Source organism: Bubalus bubalis, chromosome 4, assembly GCF_019923935.1.
Source record: "Bubalus bubalis isolate 160015118507 breed Murrah chromosome 4, NDDB_SH_1, whole genome shotgun sequence".
NCBI lineage: Eukaryota > Metazoa > Chordata > Mammalia > Artiodactyla > Bovidae > Bubalus > Bubalus bubalis.
The window spans coordinates 93,878,398-93,902,171 of record NC_059160.1 but is presented as its reverse complement, the minus strand read 5'-3'; the positions used below and the strand labels follow the sequence as shown (position 1 = coordinate 93,902,171).

General features: G+C 41.7%; 1 pseudogene; it reads right to left on the bottom strand.

The window, feature by feature from the left end:
- Positions 1-3,907: 3,907 nt before the first annotated feature.
- On the bottom strand, positions 3,908-4,493 carry LOC123333313 (annotated as a pseudogene).
- Positions 4,494-23,774: the final 19,281 nt, after the last annotated feature.

The window sequence follows — 23,774 nt, the reverse complement described above, 5'->3', positions numbered from 1 at the left end:
AGGTCACGTGTTGTAGTCCAGGGTGTATGACGACCGCACTGTTGGTCTAGTTCTCTTCCAGTGTTGCTGGTGACTGCTGTTTTCTCAAGCAATCCAAAAAGAGCAGAATAAGCAATGATAAACCTTTTTCCTTAAAAATGCCTCAAGAGGGACTTTTGGACAAGGGTTAGTATAAAGGTAAAGGATTATTATTTTCTAAAGGCTAAATTTTCGGGTCTTTCCTGGTGGTCCAGTTGTTAAGAATCCACCTACCGGTGAGGGGACACGGGTTCCATCCCTGGTCCAGGAATCTGACGTGCCTTGGAGCAACTAAGCCTGTGTGCCACAACTATTGAGCCCACGAGCCACAACCCCTGAGCCCACATGCTGCAACTATTGAAGCCCATGCTCTGCAACAAGAGAAGCCACTGCAATTACGAAGCCCCCGCTCGCCACACTAGAGAAAGCCCACGTGCAGCAACAAAGACCCAAAATAATTTAAACCAAAATAAAATTAACCAAAAATAAATTAAACCAAAAATAAATTTATTTAACCAAAAATAAAATTTTTAAAGGGCTAAACTTTAGAAGTGGATGGCGCAGTGGCTAAGAATTTATCTGCCACCGCAGGGGACATGGGTTCCATCCCTGGTCTGGGGAAGATTCCACGTGTTGCAGAGCAATGGAGCCCATGTGCCACAGCTAGTGAGTCCACATGCCTGGAGCCTGTGCTCCTCAACAAGAGAAGCCATTGCCATGAGAAGCCTGAGCACCGCAACTAGTTGGCCCTGCTCACTGCAACTAGAGAAAGCCCAAGCGAAGCAACGAAGATCCAGCACAGCTAAACTGAATTTTTTCTTAAATCTTTTTTGAAGAAAAGTGTTAAACTTCAACTAAGACTTATCTTACATATGCTTGAAGTTGGGTATAAAAGTCCTTTCATGATAATGTCGATGATCATAACAGTTTTTCTTTTGGTTCAATCAGTAATTAAAGCCTAGAGCAGATACTTGACCCCACAATAAACTGATGCTTAGGAAGCAGGTCACCTCGAATGATTCACCCTGTCCTTTCGCTATTGTCATCAAAGATTGAATGGGATCGTATCTACAGTTTGCTTCTAGATTGCTATACTATTCCAAAAAACTATACCCTACTGCCCTTTGGGGTTCTAGGCGGACCTCACAAGAATAGCTCCTCCAGCCATAAGTAGGTACAGGTATGCACATATTTGGGGATAATCAAAGTGCTCTCTCTGTTTTGTTCACTTAAGTTTGAACCTCTGGTGAGGGCTTCTCTTGTCAGTTCTGTTACCAAATCATCAGATCAAACGCATCCGTGTTTTATTTCTCTCCTTGCCCCTTTCTTTGGGATTGAAACTGACTCCTTAACAACTCAGGCGCTTGGAGAGAGCACATCTGGTGGCCCACGTGTTCTTGTTCTCCCTGAGGTGAATGATGAGATGGTGCTGTAAGACGCTTGGAAGCAAATTTCTTCAGAAGGAGCTGAGGCAACCAGGATCCTCTTAAGTTTCAGGTCCCAAGAGGTATCTATTGGCAACCCAAGTTGCCAAGTTTGGGGTGGAGGAGTGCTTTGTTTTAGTAGAAACAGGGTCCAAGAGGAACTTTTCTGAAGATCTTTCCAGTTTGATAACATGCAATGAAAGCTTTCTATTTGTCCTTGTAATTTCAAAAAGATTGCATGATTTGAAATTAGATGTTATTGTAATCTTTCTTCTCCCTGGGCCACTGTGATGGTGGTCAGATCACAATAAATAACTCTGGGACCTCAGTTTCTCCCCATCTATTAAATCGGGATAATAATTCTCATCCAAAGAATTAAGTGCATGTACACAAAGGTGACCTTGGGTATTTGTAAAAGGATGGTGACTTGAAAGATCAATGTATATTGATTATAATTTTCTTTCTCATTCTCCATGAAACTCAGAGCCTGTTACAGGCATTTCACACAGTTTCTCCCTCTTGTGGTTGGCAAGTCTGGCCATAAAGCACCTGGAGGAAAAAAACCCCAGGGATGCTGAAGGCAGCAAGTCTTGGTTTCCCTCTTTTTCTTTTTTAAAATTTTTATTGGAGTATAGTTGATTCACAATGTTATGTTAGTTTCAGGTGTACAGTAAAGTGAATCAGTTATACACATACATATATCCACTCTTTTTTATATTCTTTTCCCATATAGTTGGTCCCCTCTTAGATTTCAGTTTCCCCAAGTTGTGTTTCTTCAGTACCAGGCAAAAGTATCATCCTAATTAGAAAATGATGTTCTTTGAAAACCATCTACATGCTAAATATTAATAATGAGAAACCCTGTTCCAGCCTGCCTTCCAGGATGGATTTATTAGTTTGAGATCTTCTTAGGTCACCAGGATGAAAAAGCAGCTCAGGAACAACCCTGGTGTTTAGCCGAAGTTGGTACACAGGAACATAGAGGCTGCTCTGTGTCTTAACCTTCACTGAAGAGAAATGAGGTGAAGGGATGAATATCCACCTTGAATCCTGAAGTAGAACATGTAAGAAGAGTACTGAGGTGTTATCCTGGTCCTCCGAGTTTTGAGCAGTGAAATTCTCTCCTAGTTGAGCCATATCTAAAAAGCTGCACTTTCCAACGTGTTTTCTTAGGACAAGTTCTTGGAGGGTTTGGTGTTGACACCATTTGATGAGGAAAAACTAAAGCATGGCAAGAGTTTTTTAGTGCCCAAGCATTCCTTAAAATGTCTATTATTGACCATTTACCTCAAGACACTGTGATAGGACATTGTGACCAAAGTAGCCACTCTAGAGGTGGCAGAAGATATAATGGGTAGGACACCATGGATGAGGTCAGGACTCTCATCGCAAATGCTTGGCTTCTCCTGTTAGTATTTTACTTAGAGAGAGTTTATTCCCACTTCCTTCTCCCCCGCATCCCAAAAGAATTTCCTTTCATCTTTTGAATAAGTGCTGTGGCAGGCAGAATTTCTAAATGACCCCCTAAAAATAATCCCCAGAACCTGTGAATTTGATTAGCTATTGCACCTGTAGTAATGTTGTTTTTTTTTTTTTTAACTTGGCTTGTAGAGCAGATACTTTATTGAAAAATTTATTGGTTATTACTACCAGATAAGAGGCAAGATAAAACCTACTTCTCATTTGCAAAAAGAGTATAAAGTCAGCTCAAAATGGCTGTGACAAGTGTGTATGTTACGTGCTTTTATTCCAACTCTTGCCAAGAAAGATTTTTTTTTCCTTTGGACCACTTTTGATGGTTATAAACCGAAAAACAAAACAGGAAACAGTACTGATAAGGACAGGAAAGAAAAATAGGTTTAGAAATAAAAATAGGGATACTCCAAATGATGGCTTCAGTTCTGTCTCATTAAGGCTCTCTAAAGATAGCTCGGGCAGCAGGCAGCAGTTCAGGTCGATCATACCTTCTGGAGTGGTGGTGGTTCAGTCCCCACTGGCCTGGAGTTCTAAGGCAGCAGACTGCAACCTTGAACCTCAGTGCAGTTGAGGAGTGCAAGCATACTATTTTCTGTTGTTTTTAAATAATGTGACAACTCCCAATTGAATAACAACCAACATCTGAGGCTGTGTCTGAGATCCCACTCATACTCTGCTGTAAAGGGCAGTTTTGAAGCACAGTATCTGAAAGTTGGATAGAAGTCATTTCTCTCCTCCCTTCAAAGTAGGCCCCACACTCCATGGATGGAGGGGGCATGAACCTGACCAGAGGCTAAGAGCCAAGGAAGCAACAAAGCAGGAACCCAGAGAAGGGCCTGTATCCCGGTCCTCAGTTCCGGTCCAGTACACAGTGAAGACCCACCAGGCAGCCAGAGACTTTGGAAGCAGAGAGGTAGGCTTGTTTTTTATTGAATGAATGATCTATGCAGTTGCCAAAGCCACTATGTACAGAGAAGAGGCGGGGAACTTTATTTCTTGGTCTCTTCCTCCTTGGACAGAGTCTTAATGATTTCCTCCTTCTTGGCCTGAAGCTGCTCTTCACCACGCTTGCGGGTTTCCTTGGTCTTAGACCTGCAGGCCTCAGCCTGTTCCGCCAGAGGCTTCTTGCTAGCCTTGTCGCCTTCAGCTTGTGGATATGTTCCATGAGAATCCGTTTGTTTTTGAACACGTTACCCTTCACCTTCAGGTACAGGCTGTGATACATGTGGTCAATCTTCTTAGATTCACGGTTTTGTCTGAGCAGCCGGTGCAGAATTCTCATCCTCTTCATTCAGGTTACCTTCTCGGGCATTCAAGTGTTGGCAGTACCCTTTCGCTTACCTATGCCCATATGCCTGCCTTTCCAGCAAGCCAAGGTGTTTTCCAGCATCAAGCCCGTGAATGGACAGTCACAGGCTTCTGGATGATCAGCCCATCTTTGATCAGCTTCTGGATCTGCTGGCGGGAGTTGGCATTGGCGATTTTGTTAGTCTCATTGGGGTCCAACCAGACCTTCTTTTTGCCACAGCAGTGGACACTGGAGGCAAGCCTCTTCTGAAGCCTGAGCATACTCATGGCTGCGGCCACAGAGGTGAAAGGAAAGCTATTGTAATGTTATATATGGCACAGCTGACTCAGATAGGGAGGTTACCTGCGTGGGCCTGAACTAATCAAGTGGCCCTTAAAAACAAAGAGCTTTCTCAGACTAGTGGCAGAAAGAGAAATCAGATTTGAAGAAAGGATTCGATACACTGTTATTATTGGCTTTGAAGTTGGAGGGGACCATATGTAAGTGGCTTCTTACATCTGAAATTGACCCCTTAACCAACAGCCAGCAAAGAAATGGGACCTCAGTCCAACAACTGCAAGGAACTGAATTCTGCCAACAGCCTAAATAAGCCTGGGAAGTGGATTCTTCCTTACAACCTCTAGATAAGAGCCCAACTCAGTCAACACCTTCCTTGACTTGGGATTTGTGAGACACCAAACAGGAAACATGGATTTCCCAGGTGGCACAGTGATAAAGAACCCGCCTGCCAATGCAGGAGACACAAGAGACGCAGATTCAATCCCTGGGTTGGGAAGATCCCCTGGAGGAGGAAATGGCAACTTACTCCAGTGTTGTTGCTTGGAAAATTCCATGCACAGAGGAGCCTGGAGGACTACAGTCTGTGAGGTTGCAAAGAGTCGGACATGACTGAGCACACACGAACAGGAAATGTAAACCTGCCTGGATTTTATGATCTACAGAAAGTAAGAAAATAAACGGAATTTGTTTTAAACCACTGAGTTTATATAGTTTGTTATGTAGCAATAGAAAGGGAACACAAGTGCAGTTTTCCAGTCTGCAAAAGGAGTGAAGTTTCATCTGAATCTTGTGTTGAAAGGAATTCTAAGGTTGACTTATCTGACCCTCTGCCTCCTAACTTCATTGACTCTAACCTAGCTCAAGAAGGCAAAACAAGGAAAAATCTTTTAATTTTATTTACTTACTTATTTGCCTATTTATTTATTTTTTGGCAAGACCATGTGGCATGCAGGATCTTAGTTCCCTGCTGCTGCTGCTGCTGAGTCACTTCAGTCGTGTCCAACTCTGTGCGACCCCATAGACGGCAGCCCACCAGGCTCCCCCGTCCCTGGGATTCTCCAGGCAAGAACACTGGAGTGGGTTGCCATTTCCTTCTCCAATGCATGAAAGGGAAAAGTGAAAGTGAAGTCGCTCAGTCATGTCCTATCCTCAGTGACCCCATGCACTGCAGTCTTCCAGGCTCCTCCATCCATAGGATTTTCCAGGCAAGAGTACTGGAGTGGGGTGCCATTGCCTTCTCCGCTTAGTTCCCTGACCAGGGATCAAATCTGTGCCCCCTTCAGTGGAAGCATGAAGTCTTAATCACTGGACCACCAAGGAACTCCAGGAATGACATATAAGCAAAAACTGTATGCCTATAGCTATTTTTACTATAGCTATTTCATTTGTGTGAGGTAGATATTTTTTTCTGGGCTTAACAAGTGAGAAAACTAAGACTCAGATTCAAGAATCATGACTTTTTTCTAGAGGTCACCCAGGTGGAAACTGATAGAACAGAACAGAAACCCATGACCAGAGCTCCTTGCATTATGCCACACCACAAGGTGTGGGGGCCAGGATATCATTGAAGGAGAGGGAAAGATGAATCTGGACAGTTTTTTAGATTTCTCAGTGAAGGAGACTGATCTGTTTTTCTTATAGTTATCGTCTCTGTGGTTACCTTGCAGATAGTTAGCATTTGCTTACCCTTGTGTTCATTTTATCCACTGCTGGTAATTTCCTGGCCTTCTGGGTAGGCTCAGTTTAGCTGGTTGGCTCAGCTCTTGCCCCAAGATAGATATTTTTTTTAACTATTGTGGATTAGAACCTTCTAGGAACTGCGTTGCTGCTTTTAGAGAAACCAATTCTGTAGATCTTACTGGGGAGGGTAGTTGAGGGGGTAGTGTTTATATGTATGTTGTGGAATGATATCTATGCCTAACAGATTTCCATCCCCATTGCACCCCTAAGGCTTTTCAATCCACTTCTTCCAATATCTGAAGCAAGGACTTTTAAGTTTCCAAAACATAGCTGCAAAGTGTAACAAACACCTAGCCCATAACTCCCTTAACAACAGGGGGATAGTCAGTGGGGATTTAGCTCAGGTAAAATCTGTACAATGCAAAAACTCATAAATTTTTCAAAAACAGCTTAGCCAATGGAGTTGACCAGATTGAAAGTCCCACAATCCTGGGTTCAAGTCACTTTTGGTTAATTCTTCTCGTGCTTCAATTCCTTCCCCTTTGTGAAATGAGACGCACATTTTCTTGAGATGTGCCTCCTAGAGATGACATAGAAATAAATTAAATCAGATTTTAAAATTCTTGCTGGAGGAAATTTCCCTGGTGGTCCAGTGGGTATAACTCTCGTCCCCAATGCAGGGGACCTGGGTTTGATCCCTGATCAGGGAACTAGATCCCACTTTCCAAGACTAGGAGTTTACATTGCTGTAACTAAAGATCGAAGATCCTTCGTACCACACCTAAAACCCAGGACAGCCAAAAAAAAAAAAAATTCTTGCTGGAGACCTAGATCTTGTAAATTGTCTTTATCTCTTCTGTTTCTTAGTTACCAATTTACCAGGAGTAATTTAACACTAGGACTCTCTGCCAGGGCTAAAATTAGACTCCACCACTCTGGGGCTTCCTTTTCTCCTTCTTGCTTTTGTTTTGGGAGCTGGAGGGAAACATATGTGCTGCTGGAGTTAGTAAACTAAAGATCACAGAAAACTTTTCCTGCTAAAAAAACATTGTTTTCATCCTACCCACCTTAATATCCTTTTAAAGAAAGAACCCAAGTCTGCCCTGGATTTTGTCTATTTGATTCACTCCTAGATATGGACCTGGGAAAGCCTAGGAATCCCTGGGGAGTGAGAGAGAGAGAGGGGATAAACAGAATTGGAATGGAGACAAGTTAGGCTCTTGATTGCTCCAGCCAGCCTCCCTTTCCCAGCCAGACAGGCTTTCTGCCACCAAAACTGTAAGGTTTTCTGTCATGTCACAAAAGGGTCTGGAGTTACTCCTGTGGGCTGACATCTTTTCTGAGGGTGGAAGGCTTCAGGTATCGGACACCTTTCTTGTCCAGGGGTCTAGGGAAAAGGATCAGGCAAGGAGGGAGTCAATCTTTTCCAACTTTAACCTAGAGAGAAACGGAACAAATTCTTCACCAGGGAAGACTGTGTAAACAGTGCCTTTGGCTGGAGCCATAGAGTTGGGGAAGCAAAGAAAGGGATCTTTGTTCTCCCCTACCCCAGCCAGAGCACAATCGTAGAGCTGGGATTGTTTGCTTTGGCAAGAGACTCCCTGCTTGAAAGGACTAGGCGTTCCAGAGACTGGTGAGGCCTCTGTTAGGTTTCCCTTATGGATCTGAGAAGAGGACAACCCCCAGCCTAAATCTTTTACCTAAGGAAGTGAGCTGGGAAAGCTGGAGGCTTAAGGCATCTGGCCCATTCTTCTCCAGCTTTGTTCGTTTCTTTCCTTCCCAACGTTACCGCAGCATAGGATGTTAGTTAACCTCAACCTTCCTGCCTTTGAGGGTGTTTTTGGTTCTTCTACTAGTGTTCTGTCCCCAAAGAAGCTACATTTTCACAGAATGCAAGACAATCCCAGGACTCCTTTCTAAGGAGTCCAACAGGAAATAGGGATCCCAAGATCATTTTCTCCAACCTGTTCCTCTTAGGTTGTATTGCACATGACTCTTATACTTGTAGTCAGTCTTTCCCAAAATGTCCAGAAATGTCCCATTTTCCTTAGATAGCATTGTTGTTGTTCAGACGCTCAGTCATGTCCAACTCTTTGCAACCCCAAGAACTGTAGCCCACCAGACTTCTCTGTCCATGGGTTTTCCCAGGTGATGATACTGGAGTGGGTTGCTATTTCTTTCTCCAGGGGATCTTCCCTATCCAGGGATAAAACTTGTGTCTCTGTGTCTCTTGCACTGCAGGCGGATTCTTTACCACTGAGCCACCAGGGATGCCCACTGGGTAGCATTGAAAGAAATCTTAGCTGCTCAATCGTGTCCAACTCTTTGTGACCCTGTGGACTGTAGCCTGCCAGGCACCTCTGTCCATGGGGATTCTCCAGGCAAGAGTACTGAAATGGGTTGTCATGCCCTTCTCTAGGGGATCTTTCCAGCCCAGTGATTGAACCCAGGTCTCCTGCATTGCAGGCAGATTCTTTACCATCTGAGCCACCAGGGAAGCCCAAGAATACTAAAGTGAGTAGCCTATTCCTTCTTCAGGGGACCTTCCCAGGAATCAAACCAAGGTCTCCTGCATTGCCGGCGGATAGCATTAGTGTCTCACAAATGTAAAATAGTATTTATGCAGTGCCAGATGATCTACAAATCCCATATCATTTCATCTCTGTAACCATTTTATCAGGTAGATACAATTGCCTCCATTTTACAGATTAGGATACTGGAGATTAGCAAAATAAAATAATTTGCCTAAGTCACACAGATGGTGTATTAGTTTCCTAGGGCTGCCATAACAAAGTACTACAAACTGAGTGGCTTGACAGAAATGTATTCTCTCACAGTTCTGAAGGCTAAAAGTCTAAGATCCGGGTGTTGGCTGAGTTGGTTCTTTCCGAGGACTATGAGGCAGAGTCTGTTCCATGCCTCTCCCCTCTCTTCTAGTGGTTTGCTGGTAATTTTTGGCATTCTTTGACTTGTAGATCTATGCTTTCATATTTAGGTGGCATGTCTGTGACCAAATTTCCCCTTTTGTATAAGGACACCAGTCATATTGAATTAGGAGCCTGCGTTACTCCAGTATTAGCTTATCTTAACTAATTACATCTACAATGACTCTATTGACCAAAAAGGGCACCTCTGAGGTACTGGGGGTTAGGACTTTGACACATGAATTTGGAGGGGGACACAGTTCAAGCCGTAGTAGATGGTAACTTGCTATGCCAAGATTTGAACTTGAGTCCCTCTGATTCCAAAGTCATTTGTGTTCTTTCTGCTGTACTATGCTACCTCCTAAAAATCAGAAAGTTACTTGTAATGTCTGCTGCCTTCCGTTATCTCTCATCTTCAATCCAAACTCTATATGGCTGTTCTCTAACGTGTAGATTTGATCAATCATTCTCTTACCTAAAAATCTTTTAGTGACTCCCAGTGACTAACTGGATAAGGACCAGACATTTTATGGTGATAAAGAGGGCCTTTCTTTCATGCCTGTCTTTTCAGCCTACTTTCTCATCACTCTCTTCCTATGCAATCACCATAAACTCCAACCATACTGACCTATTTGCAGTTTCTCAAATACGTTATGCTTATACAGTCCTTCAGTTCTTGATTTCATTCATCACCTCTCCCAATATATCCCTTTTTGCAGTTATCATCATTTCAATTATTCAGACAAAAAAAAACAAACTGTAGGCTAATTTTATTTTTAAATATTTTTTTTGGCTGCACTGCACTGCATGTGGGATTTTAGTTCCCCATCCAGGCATCAAACCTGTGCCCCCTGCACTGAGAGTGTGGAGTCTTAACCACTGGACTGCCAGGGAGGTTAGGCTCATCTTTGATTCCTCTACTTCCTTCACTCTATACATCCATCTCCACTGCCACCACCCTCGTCTCAGCCACCATCCTCTTACCTGTACTACCAAATGACCTCCTAATGGTCTCCTTGCCTTCATTCTTGACCACTCCATAGTGAAATGATTACTGAAAATGAAACTGGTATCGTGATTTGTATTCTTTGGGATTTGTAATCACTGTTCTGAAATTGTGATTCATATTCTTCTGAATAAAACCACCAGTGGCTTACCATTAGACTTGGAATCCAATCTGAAGTTGTCACAATGCCTGTTAAGTTTTTACAAGATCTTGTCTCTGTCTACCTCTCCAACTTTACCTCAGATTACTCCTCTCATCTCAATAATCTATTTACAATTGTCTAACAAATTACCCCAGACTTACTGGCTTAAAACAACAAATATTTATTATCTCAGTTTCTGTGGATCAGGAATTCAGAACTGGCTTGGCTAGTTGCTTTTGGCTCAGGATTTCTCATGAGGTTGCAGACAAGAAATTGGCCAGAGCTGCAGCCCCTGTTGACTCAAGGATTGAGGTTCAAGGATCTAACTCCAAGATGTCTCACCTAAATGGTTGTTGGCAAAAGAAGTCACACACTGTCCCTCTGCCATCGTCTGTTTCTTAGCAGTGTGTCACTAAGTCAGCGCAGACTACACCAAAGGGGAGTAGAGTTAGGCTCTGCCTTTTGAAGTGAGGCATGTCAGAGAATTTGTAGATAATCAATTCTCAGCCTTCTGACTAAGATCAAGTGTAGAATTTGTGGGAACATTTTAAAACTGCACTTATTCCTATAGGTAATTATTTTTTAATTCAGACCTAGTAAGGAATTTACGTACAATAAAGCTCACCATTTTTATTTTTATTTATTTTTTTAAATTTTATTTTATTTTTAAACTTTACATAATTGTATTAGTTTTGCCAAATATCAAAATGAATCCGCCACAGGTATACATGTGTTCCCCATCCTGAACCCTCCTCCCTCCTCCCTCCCCATACCATCCCTCTGGGTCGTCCCAGTGCACCAGCCCCAAGCATCCAGTATCGTGCATCGAACCTGGACTGGCAACTTGTTTCATACATGATATTTTACATCAATGCCATTCTCCCAAATCTTCCCACCCTCTCCCTCTCCCACAGAGTCCATAAGACTGTTCTATACATCAGTGTCTCTTTTGCTGTCTCGTACACAGGGTTATTGTTACCATCTTTCTAAATTCCATATATATGCGTTAGTCTACTGTATTGGTGTTTTTCTTTCTGGCTTACTTCACTCTGTATAATAGGCTCCAGTTTCATCCACCTCATTAGAACTGATTCAAATGTATTCTTTTCAATGGTTGAGTAATACTCCATTGTGTATATGTACCATGGCTTTCTTATCCATTCATCTGCTGATGGACATCTAGGTTGCTTCCATGTCCTGGCTATTATAAACAGTGCTGCGATGAACATTGGGGTACACGTGTCTCTTTCCCTTCTGGTTTCCTCAGTGTGTATGCCCAGCAGTGGGATTGCTGGATCATAAGGCAGATCTATTTCCAGTTTTTTAAGGAATCTCCACACTGTTCTCCATAGTGGCTGTACTAGTTTGCATTCCCACCAACAGTGTAAGAGGGTTCCCTTTTCTCCACACCCTCTCCAGCATTTATTACTTGTAGACTTTTGGATTGCAGCCATTCTGACTGGTGTGAAATGGTACCTCATAGTGGTTTCGATTTGCATTTCTCTGATAATGAGTGATGTTGAGCATCTTGTCATGTGTTTGTTAGCCATCTGTATGTCTTCTTTGGAGAAATGTCTATTTAGTTCTTTGGCCCATTTTTTTATTGGGTCATTTATTTTTCTGGAGTTGAGCTGTAGGAGTTGCTTGTATATCCTCGAGATTAGTTGTTTGTCAGTTGCTTCATTTGCTCTTATCTTCTCCCATTCTGAAGGCTGTCTTTTCACCTTGCTAATAGTTTCCTTTGATGTGCAGAAGCTTTTAAGGTTGATTAGGTCCCATTTGTTTATTTTTGCTTTTATTTCCAATATTCTGGGAGGTGGGTCATAGAGGATCCTGCTGTGATGTATGCCAGAGAGTGTTTTGCCTATGTTCTCCTCTAGGAGTTTTATAGTTTCTGGTCTTACGTTGAGATCTTTAATCCATTTTGAGTTTATTTTTGTGTATGGTGTTAGAAAGTGTTCTAGTTTCATTCTTTTACAAGTGGTTGACCAGATTTCCCAGCAGCACTTGTTAAAGAGATTGTCTTTAATCCATTGTATATTCTTGCCTCCTTTGTCAAAGATAAGGTATCCATATGTGCGTGGATTTATCTCTGGGCTTTCTATTTTGTTCCATTGATCTATATTTCTGTCTTTGTGCCAGTACCATACTGTCTTGATAACTGTGGCTTTGTAGTAGAGCCTGAAGTCAGGTAGGTTGATTCCTCCAGTTCCATTCTTCTTTCTCAAGATAGCTTTGGCTATTCGAGGTTTTTTTGTATTTCCATACAAATTGTGAAATTATTTGTTCTAGCTCTGTGAAGAATACTGTTGGTAGCTTGATAGGGATTGCATTGAATCTATAAATTGCTTTGGGTAATATACTCATTTTCACTATATTGATTCTTCCAGTCCATGAACATGGTATATTTCTCCATCTATTAGTGTCCTCTTTGATTTCTTTCACCAGTGTTTTATAGTTTTCTATATATAGGTCTTTAGTTTCTTTAGGTCGATATATTCCTAAGTATTTTATTGTTTCCGTTGCAATGGAAGTTCACCATTTTTAAATGTGCTGAGTTTTGGTGATGTGTATAGTAATAGCATCATTGCAGTTGAGATATGTGCATTTCTATGACCTCAGCATCTTCTTTTATGCCCCTCTGTAGTCATTCCCCTCCACCACCACCACCACAGCCTCAAGCAACCACTGAGTTGATTCTTGTCCCTATGGTTTGTCTTTTCCAGAATGCCACTAAATGGTATCATGCAGTATGTAGGGTTTTGTGTCTGTCTGCTTTCCCTTAACGAAATGCTTTTGAGATTCATCCATGTTGCATGTATTATTCCTTTTTGTTGCTGAGTAGTATTTCATTATACAGATGTACTATAATTTATGTATATATTCACTAGTTTATAGCCATTTAGGTAATTTCCAGTTTTGAGCTATTATAATAAAGCTCCCACAGGCACTCATGTACAACTCTTTATGTAGGCATAAGATACTTACTCCTTGGAAGGAAAGTTATGACCAATCTAGACAGCATATTCAAAAGCAGAGACATTACTTTGCCAACAAAGGTCTGTCTAGTCAAGGCTATGGTTTTTCCTGTGGTCATGTATGGATGTGAGAGTTGGACTGTGAAGAAGGCTGAGCGCCAAAGAATTGATGCTTTTGAACTGTGGTGTTGGAGAAGACTCTTGAGAGTCCCTTGGACTGCAAGGAGATCCAACCAGCCCATTCTAAAGGAGATGAGCCCTGGAATTTCTTTGGAAGGAATGATGCTAAAGCTGAAACTCCAGTACTTTGGCCACCTCATGTGAAGAGTTGACTCATTGGAAAAGACTCTGATGCTGGGAGGGATTGGGGGCAGGAGGAGAAGGGGACGACAGAGGATGAGATGGCTGGATGGCATTACCGACTCGATGGACATGAGTCTGAGTGAACTCTGGGAGTTGGTGATGGACAGGGAGGCCTGGCGTGCTGCGATTCATGGGGTCGCAAAGAGTTGGACACGACTGAGCAACTGATCTGATCTGATCTGATCTGATGGGTAAATAACCAGAAGTGGGATTTCTGGGTTATATGGTAAGTGTATGTGGAACTTTTTACTGCTGCTGCTACTGCTGCTAAGTCACTTCAGTCGTGTCCGACTCTGTGCGACCCCATAGACAGCAGCCCACCAGGCTCCCCCATCCCTGGGATTCTCCAGGCAAGAACACTGGAGTGGGTTGCCATTTCCTTCTCCAATGCATGAAAGTGAAAAGTGAAAGTGAAGTCGCTCAGTCATGTCCGACTCTTAGCGACCCCATGGACTGCAGCCTACCAGGCTCCTCCGTCCATGGGATTTTCCAGGCAAGAGTACTGGAGTGGGGTGCCATTGCCTTCTCTGGTAGAACTTTATAAGAAACTGCCAAACTGTTTTCCAAAGGGGGTATGAAATTTTACACTCCTGTCAGCAGTGTGTGAGTGTTCCAGTGGCTCCTCACCCTCCCCAGCATTTTGTATTATCTGTTTTTAATTTTAGCCATTCTAATGGGTATATGGTAATATGGCACAGTGGTTTAATTTGCATTTCCATAAAGTCTAGTGATGTTCAGCATCTTTTTATATATTTGTTGGGTGAAATGTCTGTTCAAACCTTTTGCCCATTTTAAAAGTTAGATTGTTTTCTTCTGAGTTGTGAGAGTTCTTTTTGTATTCTGGATAGCAGTCTTTATCAGGTATATGTTTTTCATACATTTTCTCCCCATCCATGGCCGTGTTTTTCATATTTTTAAATAGGATCTTTTGGAAGACAGATGTTTTTAATTTTGATGAAGTCCAAATTTATCAATTTTTTAATGGCTTGTGGTATTTGTGCCCTAGATAAGAAATCTCTGCTTAACCCAAAATTATAACGACTTTCAGTTATATTTTCTCATAGAAGTTTTATAGTTTGGGGTTTCATAATTAGGTCTATCATCCATTTCAAGTTGACGTTTTTATGTGGTGCAAGGTATGAGTTGTAAATTCTGCAGCATGTGGGACCTTTCGTTGTGGTTCATGGACTCTCTAGTTGTGTGGCCCAGGCTTCTCTAGCTGTGGTGCACAGGCTTAGTTGCTCCACAGTAGGTGGGATCTTAGTTCCCAAACCAAGGATTGAACCTGAGTACCCTGCATTGCAAGGCAGATTCTTAACCCCTGGACCACCAGAAAGTCCCTATAGTAAATCTCTAAATCAGGTTGTGTGAGTCCTCTAACTTTGTTTTCTTTTTCAAAAGTGTTGTGGCTATTCCAGGTCTTGTTACCAGCAGCTCTTGCATTTGAGTGCCCCTCTCTCTCCCCATCTTTTCACGTCTGACTCCTCCTTGTCATTCAATCCTCACCTTAAATGGTTTCTCCTCAGAAAGACCTTCTCTTACCATTTTCAGTTTAGAGTGGACACACACTCATACACTGTGTAACACTCTGTCATTACCTTGCTCGGTGCCCCCACCACTTGAGTGTAAGCTCCACGAAAGCCTAGCTCTCCCCCTACTCGTTTATCACTGTATCTTCAGAATTTAGAACAGTACCTGCCATAATACAGATCCTTGATAAATATTTATTCAGTGAAGGAATTAAGTCCTTTGAATATGTCTAATCCTCCACCCTCCAAATCTCATATTTGTCCACTAAAATATCTCAGTCAAAAGCCCAAGTTCGTGAACTCACTCTAGAGTTTGTTGTTCCTCTTTGTGTCTGTATATACATTTATTATAGTACTTACTATTCATACTATCATTATATACGTACATGTCAGTCTTGGCCACAAGACTGTGAGCACCTATGATATAGTAGCCACTCAATAAATATTTTTTTAATGGATGAATGAATGAAAGAAATATCCTACATTATGGGTTATCTTACAGTTTATCTGTCTACAAGGTGCATGCTAAATCTCTTGGGGCAACTTAAAAACTAAAAAATACACATACACAAAATTTGAAAATAAAAATACCATAAAGGACCACTCTTACTATCAGATGTAAGTCATAAAAACTAACATTTACCAAGTACTTATAATGTGCCAAACAGGAGCAGACCCAGATGAGTAGGGCCTGAAGTTTATACAATTTGGGGATTCTCTTTAAGAAAAAGAAAAAAATTAGAAATATAAAATTAATTGCAGGGCCATGGAGGTACCCTGTGCAAGTGAGAGTCCCTGAAACTTAAATATCTTTAGTTTTCAAGGCAAATCCACCTCTAATGCCAGACACTGCTTTAAGGGTATTGCTTAATCTGCTTAAACAACCCTGTGATACAGAATTTCCATTTTAGAAATGAAGATGTTGAGGCCTAAAGAGGCTGAGCAGTTTTTGCAAGCTCCCACTACTGGTAAATATGAGAAGGCAGATTGGAAGCCAGTGTGGGTTCAGAGCCCATGCTCTTTTGTGCTGCTGCCTTCCTGAATCTGTGTGAAATATTTATCATCCATTATTGGTCCAGATCTGACATCTCCCATCTAAGATAATTCTCAAATCTTAAAACTGACTCAGTATAACAAAAGCTGCAGAGCATGGCTTATCTGTAAGTGTCTGAGGCATATTCTTCAGCTAGAATAGAAGCCTGTACTTCAGAGCTTAGTCAAAGATGAAAGAGTAATGCTGAGTGGTAGCTCTCTTGGACCCAACTATTCTATTTTTCTTGTCTCCTAAATTTGCATATCTGGTTATCTGAAACATAGTTCTTTAGGCTATAACTATGTAAATCATTAAAAATACCATGAACACAGATTAACCATACCCAGTTTAATAAAACCTCATTTTCTTTTGGCCACAAGTAAAAGAGCAGCCATCAATACTCCTATGAATGACAATCAGCAATCAAAATGATTGGAGGCTTTTTTCCCCTTAGTGAAGAAATTATGAGCCTGCCTATCTTCTTACTTTCCTTCCTTTCTTCCTCCTTCCTTCGTGAATAATTCAGCCTAAAAGCCATTAAGTGGGGAATGTAGGAGTCCAGCTAGAATGAGTAGCAGCAGTGCCTCATGCAGTATGTTAGGGCCTGAAGAGGGTCAAGAGGGCTCCGATTCCATGTTTGGAAACCATGGTGGGAGCCTGGCATGGAGCGTTGGAGCTTACGCAGGCATCTGTGGTCAGGGAGAGGGAGCGGCAGCAACAACAACAGAAAACTGGTTATATGTAAGTGGGATTGGTCACATAAATATATTGAGGACAAAGGGAGCCAGGTTTCTTCTGCCAGATAAAAGGCTCAACTGTGGAAAAAAAGAAAATCAGAATGAACCCTGTAACATTAGGTTAGAATTATAGGTATCTGGGTAAAATGTATATACAAAAAATATTCCCAGGTGGCTCTAGTGGTAAAGAACCCGCCTGCCAATGCAGGAGACATAAGAGACACCAGTTAGATCCCTGGGTCAGGAAGATCCCCTGGAGGTAGGGCAAGGCAACCCAGTCCAGTATTCTTGCCTGGGGAATTCCATGGACAGAGGAGCCTAGCGGGCTGCAGTCCATCGGGTTGCAAAGAGTCGGACACGACTGAAGCAATTTATTTATTTATTTTTTCGACTGAAGCAATTTAGCACACACACACATACACACATTTCTCCCCAATTCAGTTCACTGAGAGGACTTGGGAATAGTGATACCCCAAAACATTGATCTATGGTTTCTAAATACTAATTCTCTACTGAAAAGAACCATTGCTCCATGGGAAAATGGTTGTTTCAGGGTCTGGGGAGGGAACTACAAGATGAACCTGAAATATATGGTTGTTCCAGGACAAAGTGTGGAATGCTCAAATAATGATGGGGACATGTCACTTATAAAATCAGTCACAGATGTGGTGTACAGCATAGGGAGTAGTCAATAATATACTGTAATAACTTTGTATGGTAACAGATGGCAACTAGACTTATCATGGTGATCATTTTGCAGTGTACAAAAATATCAAATCACTATGTTGCACACCTCTAATATAAAATTGTGAGTCAATTATATTTCCAAAAAATGATGGGGACATCATTTCAAAAGGATATAAAAGAGAGCTTTAAAGCAACTATTCCAAATAAAAAAAAGTAAAAAAAAAAAAAAAGAGCTTAAAGGGGCTCCCACTGGCCAAATCTGTGATAATTTGAACATCAAACTAAATAATAACAGTAAAAGATTATAATCCACTGAATAAAACAGGAATCTGTGAGTCATTCTGATAGTAATAATTAATAAATAGAAGGGAAGAAGAAAAAGGTTTTCTCAGTAAAATGACAACTAATTAATGCAGAAGCAATGATGGACTTAGAAAACGCCATTTAGAAGCCATCAGTAATAATTAAGCCACAAAACACCAATGAATACTAAAACAAATGAAAATTTGATGACGGGTAGGATATTTCCATACTCTCAAAGTACTTTCCCGCACAATACTCATTAACTAAAAAAGGGAAAAGAATAATTTTACAGTGGAGAAATCTGGAAGACATCACCATAAGGGATGAAAGTTAGTAACATTACCATTAATGGGACAAATCAAAATAATATACAGGCTTGAGAATGCAATTAGAACATCACTTCCATTGTAATTCCTGACAAAAATGCATAATCTGAATAGAATCATGAGGAAATATCAGACATACTTGATTGAAGAACATTCTACAAAAAACTATCCTATAATCTTCAAAAGTGTCAAGATCATGAAAATCAAGAAAAGGCCAAGACAAATTCCATATTGAAAGAGAATGAATGCAACACATGACCTCTGTGCTACCTGAGTAGCACACACAAAAAAAGGGAATCCTTTTGCACTGAGGAATATTTTTGGACAACTGGCAAAACTTGAGCAGGGTCTGTGGGTTATATGGTAGTAGTATATCAAATATCAATTTCCAGATTCTGATGGCTCTATTGTGGTTGTGTAGGAGAATGCCCTACTGGATAGAAATCAGACACCAAAGTATTCAGAGCTGATGAGACATCATGTCTCAAAGGCGGGGGAAGAGTTATTTGTACTATTCTTGTGTTTTTCCTTTAATTTTGACATTTAATTTAGAACATCACTTCCTTTACTATTTAATTTAGAACATCATTTCCTTTACTATTCTTGTGTTTTTCCTTTAATTTTAACATTTAATTTAGAACATCACTTTTGAAGATTATAGTATAGTTTTTTGTAGAATGTTCCACAATCAAGTATGTCTGATATTTCCTCATGGTTCTATTCAGATTATGCATTTTTGTCAGGAATTACAATGTAGGTGATGTTCTAAATGTCCTTTGAATTTGACATTTAATTTCAAATGTGAATCATTTGAAATATATAGAAATGTACCAAGAATTATAGAGATGTCTGCTCTCACCAGGCTTTCCTGGTGGCTCAGCTGGTAAAAGAATCTGCCTGCAATGTGAGAGACCTGGGTTTGATCCCTGGGTTGGGAAGATCCCCTGGAGAAGGGAAAGGCTACCCACTCCACTATTCTGGCCTGGAGAATTCCATGGACTGTATAGTTCATGGGGTTGCAAAGAGTCAGACACGACTGAGCGACTTTCACTTTTCACTGTTCTCACCACTTGTATTCAGTATCATATTCAAGATTCTAGTCGGTGCATAAAGAAAAAGAAATAACAAGCATACATTTTAGAAAAAAAGTAAAACTGTCATTTTGCATAGGTAACATGATTACTTTTACAGAAAATTCTAGACTCTGCTAAAAAACCACTAGACTTAAGAATTTAGTGAGGTTCACAGGATACGAGATCAACATGCAAAAATCAACTATTCTTACATTGGATTGGCCAAAAGTTCACTCGGTTTTTTCCATAAGACCTTTTTGGCCAACCCAATACATTAGCAAAAATAATCAGATGTTGCCACTCAGCAGACTATAATTGAGTCTCACTGTTCTATCAAACCAACTGCTTTTAGATGGTAGAGAACATGGTAAGACCAGTGAATTCCATGAGCATGGACCCACTGCTGCACTTATTCTGCTGTGAAATGAGTTCCTTGATCAGAAGCAATACTGTATGGAATCCCACAACAGTGGATTAAACATTCCATAAATCCATGGATGGTAGCTTGGGCAGAAGCATTGTGTGCAAGGAAGGAAAAATTCATATCCAGAGTATCTATTCCAGTAAAAACAAAATGCTGCCCCTTCCATTGTCCAGGGTATTCAACCTGCCACCAGGTATCTGGCTGATCACCCTGAGGAATGGTGCCATAATGGGTGCTCAGTAATGGCCATAGTCAGGTTGGCTTTAGTGAATGGAAGTCCATGTTGTTGAACCCATGCATAACCTCCATCCCTGCCACCATGGCCACTTTGTTCATGAGCCCACTGAGTAATTACAGAAGCAGCTTGGGAAGGAGGCTGACCAATATCCACAGAATTATTAAAATTCTCTGCTGAGGTCATCCTTTGGTGACCTTTCACAATGTACACAGATATTCCAACTTTTTTTCTGCCTATTCAAAGAAGTCTGAATACATAACTTTGTTTTTCTTTCTTTCTTTGTTGTTGTTTTAATTTTTTTGATTGGGCCACATGGCTTGCAGGATCTTTAGTTCCCTGACCAGGGATTGAACCCAGGCCCACGGCAGTGAAAGCACTGAGTCCTAACCACTGGACTTCCAGGGATTTCCCTGTGTACATACTTCTTCCCTAAATTTCCTTGTCCCCAATTTTCCACTTACGTTCCTTCCAAGTCCCTGACCTCCTGGCCAAACCATTAACCACAGCCCATAAATCGGTATATATAATCACATGCCTGGCCATTTCTTCTTTCAAGCATAGTGAGCAACCAGGTGTACTGCTTTGAGTTCTGCCCCCTGGGAGGATTTCCCTTCTCCAATGTCCTTCAAAAATATTCCTGAAAGGGGCTGTAATACTGCAGCTGTCTACTGTGGCCTAATACCTGCACATCACATAGAACTGTCTGTAAACCAGGCCTACATCTCTTCCTTTGTCAAGTGATCACAGGATACTCTGGATGAGGCCATAGTTTCAGGCTGGGAGAGAGATGGCAGTGTAGCAGGAGTGGGGATCATGGGCATTTGAGCCACTTCATATAACTTACTGTGCCCTCAAGGCCTGGTCAAGCCCAATCTCATATCTACTACTTCCATCTGACAATAGAGTACTGCTCTGCACACACAACTTTCTCACTTAGTGGGCCAGGTAACACCCAGTTCATGATGCTGGGCAGCTGAGGTTACATGGTAACTTGGTTGCTCAGTGATAAGGATTCAGTCTCTGGAAAGGTCCAATAGCAGACCAAAAACTTTCTCAAAAGGAGAGGATTTATCTGCAGAGATGGCAGGGTGTTGCTCCAAAATTCTAAGGTGCTATGATGCAATTCACCAAGAGGAGCCTGCCAAAAACTCCAAAGAGCATATACACAACTCACATCAAGCACCGTTGGGTCTGCTAGATCATGTGGCCAAGTGCGAGAGCATCTTGCACAAGACTTGTTGCAGAGCCTTCTTGTGTCCTGGGCCCCTCCCTCCAAACTATCAACTTTTGAGTCACTTTGGAACACATCCAAAGGAGAAATATGTTGCCTCCAAAATTCAAAGAGGCCCACACTAAGCATTGTTCCTCTTTATTGGTTGCAGGAGGGGCCAGATACAACAACTTACCCTTCATCTTGAAAGGGATATCTTGATATGCGCCACACCACTGGATCCCTAGAAATTTCACTGAGGTAGAAGACTCCCGAATTGTCAGATTTATTTCCCACCCTCTGCCATGCACATGTCTCCCCAATAAATCTAAAATAGTTGCTACCTCTTGCTCACTACATCTGTAAACATTCTGTCAATGATGAAATGAACCAGTGTGATATCTTGTGGAAACGAATGACCTTCAAGATCCCTGTGAACTAAATTAAGACATAGGACTGGAGAGTTAATACACCCCTGAGGTAGCACAGTGAAAGTGTATCACTGGCCTTGCCAACTTAAAGCAAACAGCTTCTGGGAGGCTTTATTGATAGAGGAAAAAAAAAAAAACCCAGATTAAGAGTTGTGTGTTAATTTGCTAAGGCAATGAAACTACACCTCATCCTGCAGTTACAATTGGAGTGATCACCGGGTTAAGCCTATCCATTGTCATTTCCCAAGATCCATCTGTCTTCTGCACAGACCAAATAGGCAAGTTTTATGGGATTATGCATTCTGGAACTGGGTAAATAAGCACTGGATGGGTTTGGGGAAACACTGGGCCTACTGTGAGAAGGACCTGAGCTAAGTCTCCATTGATCACCTAACTTCCTACTCTGACTAGTTGGCCACAGTGATGTTTGTGTTTGATTTGAGTTTCTTGAAATTAATGTCAATTCAGAGTTAAGGCACAGTAGTCCCTGAAAGGTCTGATTATTTTCTTTTCCCCAATGCAGTCATCCTGGTAAAAGGCTTTAGGTCTTTTTGGGGAAGGATGAGAGAAAGATTATGAAATTTTTGGTGGTGTACCAGGGTGCTTCCTCAAGGGAAGGAACCCAGCCTCCCCTTCATTCAAGTGGTCCCAAGTCTGTAAAGTAGCTCAAGTGTGGGAATTGATTGAAGGGCAATGACTCTCTGTTTTCAGGATCCAAGTTATGTCTTTGTTTGCCTTACCTAGAAATTTTCTCCTTATACAGCTCAAGTAGGAAATTTAGTAGACTTCTTGTCTATTTCACTTCTAGGAATGTCATGATCAACTAGCCGATGTCATAGGTCTGTGAGAGTCAGACTATTCAGACTGCTGCTTTGACTCTGCTATTCACTACGGCAACTATGCCTACCTTGCCTTTGGTGTTGAGTGCTGCCACTTGGCCCCTGCCACCCCGAGATCCAATTACTCCCACCATATTTAGGTTTCCCAGTTCAGTGACTGTAATGCCCACTGTAAGGTCTGGCCTACAGAGAAGAGCGATCACAGATTCCAAGGATTCTGGGGCTCCCTTTACAAATTTCTCACAGTAGTGTTGAAAGATCTGTCTTCTGGGGACTACCCTGGTGGTCCAGTGGTTGAGAATCTGCCTTGCAATGCAAGGGACACAGGTTTGATCCCTGGTTGAGGAACTAAGATCCACATGCCACAGAGCAACTAAGCCCACACTCCACAACCACCGAGCCTGTGGACTGCAACTGGAGATTTCAAGTGCCACAATGGAGGATCTTGAGTGCCAATGCTGGGGCATGGCACAGCCAAATAAATAAACAATATTTTTAAAAAATGTATGTCTTCTGGATCCTCCCACTATGGTTAAGTCTTAAATGACAGATTCATTCCAGTTTCCCTAAGGCTTTGAATCCCTTTCTCTACATTAAACTAAGGCATAACTGGTTACTCTAATTTGCTCACTGTGCGTCATCTTTTGGTCCATATTTTAGACAACCAACCAAAGAATTTGTTACAATTCTTTCTAATTCCCCTTGCTGCAATATTAAATGCAGACTCTCTGCTTAGTGTGGCCCTGTCAATAAATTTGGCCTGATCCAACTTTAGATTCCTTCCACCATTATCCCACGCCATTGGTATATGTAGTTCCTAGCTTTCTGTCTGCCTAAACCAAAAAATTCAAGTAGTTCTTCTGGAGCATAACACACTTTCTCATAGGTCCACTTGTTATCTCATCTTCAGGGGTCTGCTGGGACTTGAGTTTAGTTACCAGTCCAGAAGTAAAGAGAGTGGCAGTAAGTCTTGAGGAGAATCAACCTTGTCTTACATGGCGAATGTCTCAGGAGCAATCATTAGTTTCCTCAGGCAATGTAGGATTAGCCCCCTCAGATGGGTATAGGAAGACCAATACCACTGTGTGTGGGAAGCCACTTATGCTGGGGGTGGGGAGGTCTCTTCACTGGCAAAGAAGACTCATCAGAGTAAAGGCTCAACATCCTTACCATCATCAGGTTTTTCCCACATATCCCCATCCCATCTTAAAGGACCCCATTCTCTCCCAATCAATGCCCCACTTTAACAATAGATACTCTGCAAAGCTGGGAATTCAACTTGAGTTGTAATTCAGCTAGTCACGGAATGAAATTCTAGATTTGATTTTCTGAGACGTAAGGGTCT